The 13,477-nt window shown below is 32.4% G+C and overlaps 2 protein-coding genes across 3 annotated transcripts in view; one reads left to right on the top strand and one right to left on the bottom strand.

Annotated features, from left to right (window-relative positions):
- Positions 1-13,477, top strand: part of LOC124369175 (SRSF protein kinase 1-like) — a 108,121-nt gene that overhangs the window by 7,252 nt on the left and 87,392 nt on the right. The gene's annotated exons all lie outside the window — the stretch shown is intronic.
- LOC124369177 (protein ANTAGONIST OF LIKE HETEROCHROMATIN PROTEIN 1-like) overlaps positions 1-13,477 on the bottom strand; it is a 62,542-nt gene that overhangs the window by 34,023 nt on the left and 15,042 nt on the right. The gene's annotated exons all lie outside the window — the stretch shown is intronic.

The raw sequence follows: 13,477 nt of genomic DNA, 5'->3' as shown, positions 1-13,477 counted from the left end.
ACTTTCAAAATGTTTGAAATCCTAAGCAGATTTCAAGAAACCTAAAAACATCAATTTATCTTTAGAAAGAGGTTCCTTCTACTCGTGAAACTTTCGATGTTTTGTGGCACCCTCTTAATAAGTTATTTGGTAATTTACATTGCAGTTATCCTCATCCAACATTCCGACTTCATCTTAAGAACATATAGAAACTATGCTTTCAAAGCTTTCAGAGAGGACCGATATTATTCTCTTATTACTTGGTATAATGGTCCTGAACATCTGGCGGACATCAACGTGGGCAGACTGATGATTTGCAATATTAATTTATACATCAAAGTGATCAACTGAAAAAATTTTGAATTCCTTAGACAGCTCTGGAGGGCAGAGTGTCATTGTGGGCAAACTAAACAATAACTATACAAATAAATAAGGCCATTGTCAAGGTCTTAACAATATAAGACACCGCATCGCATAGAATTTTCGTGACGAGTATTGGATGATACTTTTCATCACGATGCAAATGAAGCACACGAAAGCTTTTAAAAGATTAACCAGCATTTCATAGTCTAGTAATTATTATTCAATAAGGAAAAAACACTATTTATAATTCGTTTTGGTACTAAAATCAGCTTTTTGAACATAGCATTGTCAAAACAAGTTACACAATCACACTGAGTTTTGCACATTTAAAAATATCCGACATACCGAAAATAAATACTGCAAAAGGCTTTCGAAATGTGAGAAAACCTACTTCTAGATAAATAACGTAATATGTACGAGGAGGAATACAGTACGTTTGTGGACTGGTAAAGTTGAAAGTATTAAAACAAACCAAGTAAATGATGAAGTTTTACTAGTTTATTTGTGAGACAAATCATCATAACTGAAAACATCTACTAGGTTTAGTAGGTTTTCGATGTTAAAATCTTGTTTGACAATTAAGGAAAATATAAATGTAAGAAGTTTTTCTAAAACTATTGCATTTTTACAACGGCAATCTGTTGGTTATCAATTAAAAAACCTAGATATTCACTGCTGAGGTGGTATGGAACTTCTTGGAAAACGAACAACTTTGTTTAGCAGCTAGTCATCATCAGGTTCGTTGTCATGGTAATTGAGTGAGTAACATTTTCCCATAACATCGAGGATATATCGATCGATCAATAATTCAAGAACTACAGGACCACCGGAGCTGAGCAGTAAGGAATGAACATATTAAAAAACTAAAATCTCATTGCTCCATCAAGGACCCGTCGTGTTTTGCTGATCCCCGTCTTAGGTGAACAAGTTTATACCTAACTCAGCTGTTTTATCCTTCACAAGCATGCTGGAGAGGCCATGGCTGGTCAAACATAATCTAGATCAGTAAAGTTATCTATTCATACTGCAATTTTAATAAGTAACTCAGAAGAAAGATGTTTACATTTAGTACGGTTCATGCAAAAACACTTGTAAAAAGCGTTCCATAAAAAGCTTCCAATGTGCATAATCGCAAAAGAAGATCTTGGAATTGGGTAGCGTATTTACACAACTTAATTATCGGGTCAAACTTACAATTTCATGAGATTTACCCAACCTGGAATAATAATTTCCATCCTCAAGCAAGCCTGTGTTATAAGACATCTTCCTGAATTTAGCCTCATTAGAAGACCAGCAAAATCACGAGTAAGTATAAATATAAAAAGAATACGAAGATTAACTGTATACAGTTCCTAGATACCGATATAAAAGCGTAGGAACTTTTTCTAGAAAGGAAATACAATCGCTAGTTTCTTCCTGTCAATATGAGTGATTATAGTGGCATTGCATCGTATGTATTTACAGGGTATGTAAATAATATTCAAATCAGTCTGTCCCACCAGAAATAAAAATAGTTTAACAGTACCCCACCATAGTAACAATATGTTCCGCAAATCAATAGAATATTTAGGACCTACAATTTATAACAGATTGCCAGATTATTTAAAAGCCAGCACTTCACTTGCATCTTTTAAAAACAAACTAAAAGACTTTCTTGTGAAAAACTGTTTTTACTCACTCTCTGAATTTTTGTGCCCCACCCAACCTTACAAGTAAAACTATCATTAGTACTGTTTTTCAATATATTTTTAATTTGTAGTTTTACCAGATATAGCAATATTTTTAGTATTTAGTTATTTTATACATATTGACAATTCTCGATACATGTTAATGAGAAATAAATGATTTTGATTGATTGATTGATGGTTGTTTTAACTATTAAATATTTTCCTCATAATTTTACCACAAAAATTATTAGTGCTTCTGTTGGACAAACTTGGAGTTTTAATTGTATATACAGAGAAAGAAATTTGTACGTATAGAAAGAATTGTTTACATACGAAAAGTAATGTTCGGGAGAATAAAAAACAGCTGACATAGCTACAAGGAGTACGATCATCTTCGCAGATCTCAGCTGTATTGGAAAGTAACCCATTACCATATATAGTGATAAAAATATGAACATCGTTAAAGAAATCATAAACGGTACAAAAGTAATTCTGAAAACTATTTATAATAGGCTGATAACAATCAGACTTTCTTAACCTTTCGGTATCTCTGCAATTATTTTCAAATCTTCGTTTCCAGAGGGCCTCTTTGTTTGGGGTGAATGTTCTAATCGATTACATGAGTGGTTCTCATCTTATACGTATCGCATTGAAGATAGTTTTTTTGTAAGTCTATGGATTGTCATGCTAACCTATATTTAAATAAAAGTCCCAATCCGTAACAATACGGTACTGTGCATGGTTAAAACAGTGTGCATAGTTTTCTTGCGTTCAGTAAGCAATTTACTAACAAAATGATACGTGTAATATTATGGTTGCATATTTGTATTGTGACCTTAATTAATGAATTACCGCTCAGACAATCTCCGTTTTTAAAATAGTTTGCAGCATTTTGTATGAGCTGCAGTAGTGGTTTTAAGATATTGCTGATAAATAGGCATATTATCAGCACAAATAGAAATATGATTGCTAATAAGGTTACTCAAGAATATAATAAACTCGTGGGTCTAGAAAATATATATGGTTAAGCTATCATAAAGAAATAATGCAAATAACGGAGATGTTAACAAAAACGAAACATATAAATAATATGCGAAAGTATAAATATAGCCAAAAGAATGTTCTTAACCCTACTATGCTACACTAATGTCGTTCCTGGTCTTTAAGTAGTTAGCGTGACAGTTTATAAGACCAGGGACCCGGGTTCGAATCCCGATTCTAACAAGGAAGTATTCAATCACCAAGGAAAAGAACGAAACAAACAAATTATTCATCAATTACAATAAACATGTGTGGGTAAATTTTTAAAATTCATCCTGGGGTTTACTGAACTGAATGAAGTTGACGATGAATAAACGACTTGTCAAAGACGCACATTTATTCCATTGTGACAGTAAAACTTTATTTCTTTACTCGCGGGGTAAAACATCTGTGAAAATGCAAACTCAATACAGTCAAGTACGGCATTTTGCAGTATAAAGCTTTGTGCCTTGTGTGATTTTATTGCCAGCACTCAGTCATATTGCTTTCGTCCCCGCTCAATCTGTCAGCTACATTGAAAGACTATATGCTCCACTGCATTTTTAATCTAATACACGGATAACAACGCATCAAACATAACTTGTACATGATTTGTATTTATTTCTTAATATTCTAGAGGTAGTAGTCAGGCAGCCATCAAACTGCGTTATATAAGCAAAGAAAATAGTTTTTCTTGAAATCGATAGAAAGACTTTTCTTTCCCTTGGGTAGGAATCGCAATGGGTAGGAATTGAAAGAGTTCAAAATATTAAACAATATTTTTTTTTGGAGGTAACATTTTTTTACGTAACACAGTTAAAGCGACCTTCAGACATGGAAATATATGTTAAATTAGCATCATACAACGAGGTAAATACCCACCGTTCGGCTTAAAATAGCCACTTTAAGTCTTTTTATGATTGGCTTACTTAAGTTAGTACAACTATTACGTTTCTGACAGTTGGGTTTAAAATTTTCTAGCTAAGAAAAACTTCGTATGAAAACATATTTTCATTTGATCTTTTAACCCTTTTGATGAATTCCTCATTATTGACAGTGGAGACTGAGGCATACGACACATCTATTGATATTAGCCTAACAATAAAATAAAATTCAAGATGATTAATAAATAAGTAGATCAATTATATACGGAACTATCACAGACTTTAATAAATTTAAAAGGCTAAACAATTTATAAATTTGTTATAGTTAAGAAAACGATAGCAGTTTAAAATGTATTATGCTTAAAGATCTAAAAACCGCGAAACGAATGTCAAACATTCTTTAATTGTTTGTTCATATTCAGCGATTGTTATATTGTTGCAGGGAAATGGTTATATATGGTGATGCAGTTGTAATAAGGTGTTTTTCAAAAGAAGCTAGTTTTGTGAATTGTGTATTGTAGTAGGAAAGAGTTTCTAGTAAAATAGGAATGCCCATGATTCCTACTGTAGAATAGGTCAAAGTTACATATCACAAAAATTACACATTACAAGATGAAAATATTGAAGTTGTACAATTTTTATAGATCGAAAGATTTGCCTGCAAGGTTCTCTAAAATCTGCTCCAGGCAAAATCTTGACTACCCTTTCCTGCAAAAGAGTATAATCGATAATCAATCAAAAAAAATTCGAGTAACTTACAAAATTGAAATGAGGTAGAATAAATGATGAGTCTACCTTAGAAATATAGCAATGGTTTAAATGAACATTTATGAACTTGTTCTTACGAGGGATTAATTTTCAGCTGTTTGCGTCAAACTAGGAGTTTAGTTCTTGCGTACTTTGAAATAATGTTTGCGAAAGAGTTATTTTATTTTTTTGCAGAAGCCACTAAGGAAGTATCGTCAGTGTACACAAGAATTTTTTATTTAGGGTGTGAGTTCTGGGAAATGATAACAGGAAATTAGGAAGTGGAAAGGTCCCAAAATAGATCCCTGATGAACAGCGGAGTTGACCCTTGCTTGAATCGTGAACACAAAGATAGTCGTTAGTAGTTCATGTTTGATAACAAGATTTTTCATCGTTATGTTAGAAGAATAGAACACTACATGTCGAGGATTGTAATCCATCCTCTTCCGGTGTCAAGATACTTTAAGGCGTGACACCTGAAGAGAAGTTAGATTCTAATCCTCGAAAAGTACTACTCGTATAATGATGGTTATATCCAAAATCCTGCTATCCTTTTAAATCATCCATCGCCAGTAATAAATTTTAAACAAAGTTCCGATTACACTTAGCACATTCACTAAATACACGTTAAGTATTCACTTTTCATTCACACTTATATACATACGACATACATAAATAATTATATATCGACGCCTCGGTTGAAGATAATTTTAGTATAAGAAATGCCTCCTTATATATAAATCCGATTGAAATGCATCATAAGTCACATACAAAGTGCTAAAATCAATTATTGTATTTACAATTATTGATTGCATGACAATCAGTAATATTTTTATTACCGTATTTATTATTTATTGTATTTATTATGTTAAAAATTTTAAAAACTCATAAAACCTAAAAGGTCCATTATAATGCCAATACGAATATTTTCCAAACAAAACAACTGTAGTTGAGTTTTAGAGAAGGATATGATATTACACTTTATTACAAAATTTGATCTCTTCATACGTTGATTGATTACTAATACATACAGTGATTAAAAATATGGAAACTAGAAAACACATAGAAACATAAAAAACATATGTATAATATAACTTATAAATTATTTAACTGCGAATAAAACTTTTCACTGCAGAAAATAATTTAATTCTATTGATAATAATGGTTTGACAGGCGTTCTTGAAATCATATTGTCCGTCCTTTGGGACATGTGTTCCTCTTGATCTTATTGGTTTTGAAGTCAAAAGGCAAAAGGACAGTCACACCGTCAACTCTATCGTTACGTTTTGTCATATTATTGCTTCATCAAGAAATTTATTTGAGATGTAATGCCGAAGATGTGCTTCTTAAATATTATATTACACTGTATACTGATTTTCCAACTCCAACGTCCAATTAACACAATACTTTTCGGTTCAGATATTATTCGCTATAATTGTGTCTCAAATATGAGTTAATGCCAGAGTTGCCTACTACAAAAATACTGGACATTTTAGAAAATTAAGAAAAGTAAAATAACGATGTTTAAGTTACATAAAAAGTCTTATAACAAGGTATTGAAAATATTTTCTAGAAATTCGTAAATCATACAAATAATTAAATTTTCTGATCCTTCCAACCAGATTAAAAATTCAAAATAAACTTCTTCGTTAAAATTAAGTATTGGTATCACTACAGAATGAGTAAATGCATGTATTTTGACATTTCCATTTATTTTAAATAAATTGTAATATTAATTTAAAATTAAATATAATGCTTATTAAATGGAAGTGTAGAGCAATGGATGCTTTAGATCTGGTAGTTAGAGATGAAAACTTTCAGTTGACCACAATATATTCATTCAAATGCCAAATAATGTGTATAATGAATGGTAGGAGGAACGTTAAATCAACATGAATTTAATTCACACTGTGTAAAAATACGGTTGAGTATTTTAAATCGTAACGGATTATCCATTTAGACGAATTTTCCCGGAGATTCTAGAAAAATCTCCAGGAAAATTATTATTATTGTTATTTAACATTTTTTCAAAAACAGTTCTTAATATTTCAAGATTTTGTGCATCTAATGTTTCAATACTTGGATTCGTGATCTAAGCTACATTTCCTATAAAGAAAGGCAAGCTTCAAAGATTTTGTGTGTAACATGTATCATTTTAGGTCTTATATTTGGCTTATGTTTGTAACAAAACAAATGTTAAACGTTTATTCTTTATATCCAATTTATCATATACCAAAACGTCCTTTCATGAATTGAATTACTCCCCTTACTCCTTAATTCTAGGATTAGTTTAACAGCTTAAACGCGTCCATTCATTCACAAGTTGCCGAAGTATAAAGGGTTTACACAGTTCGTTATTCAGAGACATTGCCGTTTATATGCTAGGTTCAATTTTGAACAGTATGACTCAAATAAGTTCTGTTGAGTTTGGTGAAATATTTGAGAGAACTATACATTCATAAAAAGTGTTATAGTTAATTTGTTTGAGTTAATTTTGTCTCTTTTAAAAACGTTATAAATAAAATTATTTTTTATACACTTACTGTCTAGCTAGAAGAAAATCAATAATTGATAAAAATACGCTCCCTGTCTTAACAAGTATGTTTATGAGATTTCTCAGAGAAAGATTCCTGTGTCTAAATTATACAAAAGACATCCTTGAGAAGAAGTAGTCCCATACCCCTGGCTCTCATGGGAGGCGACAAAGATTCGCTACCCCTCCCCTCGTGCACTTCACACAACGACTTTTTAGCAGTCCCACGCACTACGTTTCGTGGGCTTCATACTTACTCAATTAAGCAGTAAAACAACATTCTAAGTTCACTCATAAATAACATTTGAATAAAATAAATAAATTTTAAAACACAAGAATATGTTTTGTATACCCTTGACCCTTCAAGCAATTTAATTAACAATTTGCATCCTTCTTGTGCGCGATCCATAAAACCACCAACATTATTAACCCTTTTTGAACATTAACATATCCACATTATATCCGAAACAAATTTTCCAATACGATACAAATTTTCAAAATAGTAACCGAAATACTATCTTAGTCTATTTAATGCCTGCAACATTTTTTGAACAGAAATACGCTAACTACTTTGCATAAGATCGCCAGTGGTAATAAGTATGCAGTATTTATATTTGTATGTATGTAATTGTATATTATATTATATTGTAAGTATGTATATTTGTGTACTAGCATACGCTTGTTAAAATTTCCAAGCGCTTAACAAAATGCTAATAAGACTATTTAAATAGGAAAACTCCTAAATGTATTTAAATTCTTTACCTTTTTTCGTCGGGGTTTAACATTTAACTCAAGTGACACTCAATTTATTTACTTTATTTAAAACCATTATAAAATTTACTTGTGTTTGAGACTAATGGAGAGGTTAAACTGGTTTATGAATATTTGATTCAACGAAGATTGTTAATCCTACGCACACTTCACCATTACACTTCATAATGTCACGTTAGTCAGACCGTAATAAACAAAGCGTGTTAAATTGGCTGGTCGTTAATAACTTGTTTCGTACCTGCCCTCCGCCGACAACATAGGCCTAATAGTATGGGGGGGGGGTTAAAGACTCCCAGGTGGTACGGATGATAATAAATACCCACCAGGAGAGAGACAGGTCCATTGCCCTCCCCCGAACACTTTTGAAATTTGAAGTCTGAAATTCCGGCTTTAGACATTTTTAAACTTGGCTTGAGATATGGCAAATCATCTCCGGAAAACTTTCCTCATTTTTATTCACTTATGGGTTTGAAAAAAATAAAATTCCGAAATACACCCCTGAAAATTTGAAATTGTTTAGTGCCTATAATTTAACGGCGATTAAAAAAATTTAGTTTAGAATGAAATATATAAGAAATCAATGACATGGTACTTCCGAGGAAATGCTCATTCCCACGAAAGTACAAAGGTTCAGTACAAGGTAACTTTTATGCATAGAGAATTGTAGATTTCAAGATGTCGTATATGTCGAGATGATTTGGCCAATTCAATAACTAGCGATGAAACAACAGACAATATCCTGTCGTGAACAACTGTGCATTTGTTACGCCACTCTCGTGTTGTCAGGAGAAATCATATAAAGGCTTATACGTTTTGTTTACAGAATAGATTACAGATACCAATACTACGAGACAAAATGATGTTATTAAATGCTATCTGCGTTGAGGTTAATACATGATCAGACATATGATGGTGTTAGTAATCGTATTAATAAGTAGAATACTTCGTGGCATAGCTACAAGCTTTCAGAAAGAATGCCTTGGAGAATCGCATGAAAAATTTAATAATCCAGGATTGTACATTCCACTCATGTCTATTTGCTAGATACAACTATGATGATATTTTGTGATACGTAAGGCGTCTGAAGAATCAACATATTGGAATCTACTATATTATGAGCTGAATCTTATGATGGACATTCTCCGATGTTAAGACTTTAAGTTTTAGTTATCATACAATCTCTGAAGATGAAATCTTTTCAGTTTTTCGTCTGTTCACTATGAACAAAATGATGGTTTAAAGCGAATTTTATTTACTTATTTTTGTTCTGTTTGATAAGATCTTAGCACAGGTGTTAAAAAATAAGCACTATACTAATGTATATTAACTTGATTTGTTTTCCAAATAACGCCATTAGTGTGTATACTCCGAATTGTATACACTGTTCTATTTAAGTTAAATATCATATGAACAGAAAGCGTGTTGAAAAACGCCGTCAACTTAAGTCGATCTCGCCCTAGCTTAAATAAAACTTAAAACTCAATCAACCGTCAGCTGTCAAATTACTTTAAACAAAACAGGACTAAAATTTAAAAATAGTACTTATTATATACAGCGTTTTTGGCGATTCAATCGTGCCTTTCTTTTTATATAAAGAGTAAAAAAAGACTGAAGTTACGTTGGATTTGGATTGTTGGTGTTTGGATAAGCTTGATATATTCCCTCTCTTATAAAACTGCTGGGACCATCCAGAGTATCATACGAAAAAAGTTGTTATGTCTTCGTCAAATATTAAAATTTCTTCGGCCATACTTGATTACATTTACGTTGTAAGGCGGTCAGATAAAGCGTAATGTTAGATTAGTAATTACGCGAGAAGTAATTATGGTTATATTTTCTAATTATTAGGTTAGTCTCTAATATTCACTATATATTATAGATTATACCTATAGATAACGTATTTTTCATTAATTTCTGAAGAGCTTACAAACTCAATTTAGCATTGGCTTGGTTTTGCAACCATCCCATTGCCAAAGGCCGTTTCACACTTCAGGTATAGTGCCAAATTTTATAATGCCAATTCCAAATCTTCACTATTAAATTGATATATTTTAAAAAGTAAAATTGCAAGAAACTGCTTAATTAGTTTGAACTAAATCCGTATTTCGATGGATATATCTTTTTAGGCTTTAATTTTGATTGTTAAATTCTACATGAAAACCACTTTAATCCAGTCAGTTCCTGAATTACAATTTTTGAAGCGTAACTTTTAACATTTCTATTCACTGTTTTACTACGTTGATGTAGGCATTATGTTTTTGGCGTTATATTTCTTCAAAATTTGGGAAAAACTGAAAATGCTTTTTATACACTCCGACTCAACGTAAATATTTTACCTTTAAATGAGTTCAAGGAAAAAATGATATTATTTTAGTTGTTTTACATTAATCTGGATTCAAAACCTTCGTCATTACTTTCTCTCTAAAGGTCTGATAACATTAAATATAGAGCCTAAAATCAACACATGAAGATCCTCTATGTACGAGTATCTCTAAGAACAACGCCCGCTAGACTCACAAAGCAGCTGAAGACCACAAACCAAATTGATTCTCATGAACCTCTGTGTTGCCTCCTGCTCTTACAGCCTCCCTCATATCGTATTATCTCAAGATCTAATTCAAGCGTGACTATAAACCTGAAAACTGACCACAAGACCTGGCCCGATACTTTGCTTCAAAATGAGCTGAAAGCACATTAAAATATGTTACGGACTTTCTTAAACAGAAGTTTTATAGTGTCACACAAACGCACACTAAGCGTTAAAAAATACTCACACAATTTTGTGTAAGATAAAATTTTTTAAAGTAAAAATTTCATGGTTTCTAAGCGTTGTTGCAGATTTTTTTTCTAAACAATCTGTGAAGTAAGCGGAACTCTGATGTACTAATACAAGATACTAATAACAAAATTAGGATGTAACCCTAGCATAAATAGTTCTACTCTGTAGTCATGTGTACTATACTCTCCTAATAGGTAATACAATTTGCATTTAACCGTGACCTATATCGTCTGAAATTTACTTTAAATTTTAAACGAAACATTCTATGCAAGTTTTTGTACAGCAAAGAGTTTTATAAATCTTTGTAACCAACGATAGTTACTGTGTTTTCTTTATTGACAGTACACTATTTGAAAGGGTAACATGAATGTCAAGGACATTTGTTATCATTATGAACAGATTGGTTCGCTGACTCTTGTTTAATTAAATATTTGGAGAGTAGTGTTAGATGTAGATGTTTAATGATAATTAGTTGGTAGACTTACGTGGCTAATGTTATAATTGTCTTCTTACGTTTTAATTATCTGTTGCATTATTTTAGTACTTTTTGACTGAAGATAACTGGCCACGACGAGGCCAAATATTTCATGATTCTAGCTGTATTTACAATTTTTTTACGTGTTATGTACAAAAGTTTTTTTTATTTTGGTTGCGTGTTATTACTTAGGTTATTGTGTATTTTATAGATTCCACACTCTTCAGTTGGGTTTAGATGAGTAATGAAAACGTAATCTCGGCTCAACTAACCTAATCCAGCCTAGTATAAGGTATTATGGAACGGCTGAGACCTTATACTCCGCAAAGACATCACTTGTCTTCATGTCGTCTATTTCCTTATATCTCGAGTGGTTTACTGTTACCTTCGAACAAACTTTTAAAACAGACACAAAACCTCTTAGAATAAATATACAGGAGGGGTTTTAAAACAATACACCGTTAGTCACACACCTTTTAGGCGTAACACTTTCATAGCCTATCACATCAAAAATTGCAGAAAGGCTCCCTACGCCTTGAAGATCTTTTTACAATGGGGAAATTACTAATGCACCGTCAGCTCTCACAGGAGAGCTGGTGAATGTGAATCTCACCCACTAGCAAAACAAAGCATCGCTCCTTCTCGCGGCGGCTTCTCGCGTTACTTCAAAAGGGAAATGCGAGAAAATCGATAAGAATGACCCCCACAACCTCGACGACTTCACTGTTAGTCGGATACTGAGTGGTATGCACTCTCTATCCGGAGACCCTACGTATACACCGCAGGCACCTTTTACCTGCAGTGTTCTTGCCGCATAATGCCCAACCAATCTCACATACGTATAAGATTACGTAGATAAAATACGGTAACGCATAATTATAACGTTTTTTATCTAATATTCAAAATAGGCGTACTTTTTTAATACTACAATGTTTGTAATATAATATTAACAGCATGACATAATATTCAGTAACGTTTCATTGTGGGAATACAAAAATTGAATTTGAACCCTTGGGCTTTTGATGTCTTCCCGGTCTATTCGAAATCCGATAACGGTGTAGAGCCTCCGTTTAGCAAGAAAACCGTTCGTGGTCTTCCCGAGAAGATCGATTGCTAGAGCCAGGCCAAAATTCTCTTCATGACCCGATATAGCAACATTCTCTTCATGTCCACTATAGAAACCACTGTGTCGTCGGGGGTCTACAGGTGCTAATAATCACAGCTACTGTCGGAGCATAAGTTATGTACACCGAGTTTGAATAATGTTTTTGGCAAAGCAATAGTAGTATAAAATCTAATCATATTACTTTTTTCTCTAATTCCACGGTAGTTTACATAAGTTTATAAATATTATTTTAATTTTGAATAATTTATATCGCTTTACTAGTTAGAATGATAAAGTACGGATATTGTACACGTTTTTACCGTGCATCAAATTAGAATTTGATTATTTTGATGCCCGTAATCGGGTCTTATTCCTGTTTTTCTACTTTATCTATAGATAAGTGTTATTTTCGTTTTGCGTCGTCTTTATCACCATTTGCAAGATTGTATTATTTTTGCATTTTGGGTGCATTTTTCACTGATTTAGAATACGTAAACAATCGTTAAGTGATTTATGCACTGGATACCGCTTATCGCCCTATCTTCCGATTTTCGTTGAAAAGACATCTGGTATTTAAACTCGCATTCAGAAACAGTTTTTTTTTCTGATGCATCTTTAGCAGACCAGAAAGACACACCGTTCAAGTAAAGGAGTTATCTTTATACACAACTGGTTCTTAAAAAAATTCTTTAAGATTTTACTGCCAGAGAGAGTGAAGCTCTCACACTGCATGAAACTAGTACAGATTTAAATAATTTTAGTTAAATTTGTTTCGTTAACATTTAAAAAATGAAGAAACGTAACTGTAAAATAACGCAGAAAAAGTTATATTGAAATACTTTATTGATAACAATCTTGTATTAACATTGGACAACGTTGATGCACCGTAAAACAAGTAAAACGTCTGTAATTTGGCATTCCACGTGCATAAAAAGTTAACAATTTGTATTTTTAAAGTTAACGTGAACTTAGATTATGAAAACAGTGATAATTGGATTTCTCGTAATTAGCTTGGCCAAACACATCATTCACTATCTGCGGACAAAAACTCACTATGCAACTCGTTAGACGGAAATTCCTGTTTGGCTCAGTCGACTAGGTGCGAAGGAAACTCAAGTCAACTCTTGAATCTAGAATTTAGAGTTAATTATGGA

This window comes from Homalodisca vitripennis, chromosome X (genome assembly GCF_021130785.1).
Source record: "Homalodisca vitripennis isolate AUS2020 chromosome X, UT_GWSS_2.1, whole genome shotgun sequence".
In the NCBI taxonomy this organism is placed as follows: Eukaryota; Metazoa; Arthropoda; class Insecta; order Hemiptera; family Cicadellidae; genus Homalodisca; species Homalodisca vitripennis.
Note: the sequence above shows the minus strand (reverse complement) of the source record. Positions and strands in the feature narration are given on the sequence as shown.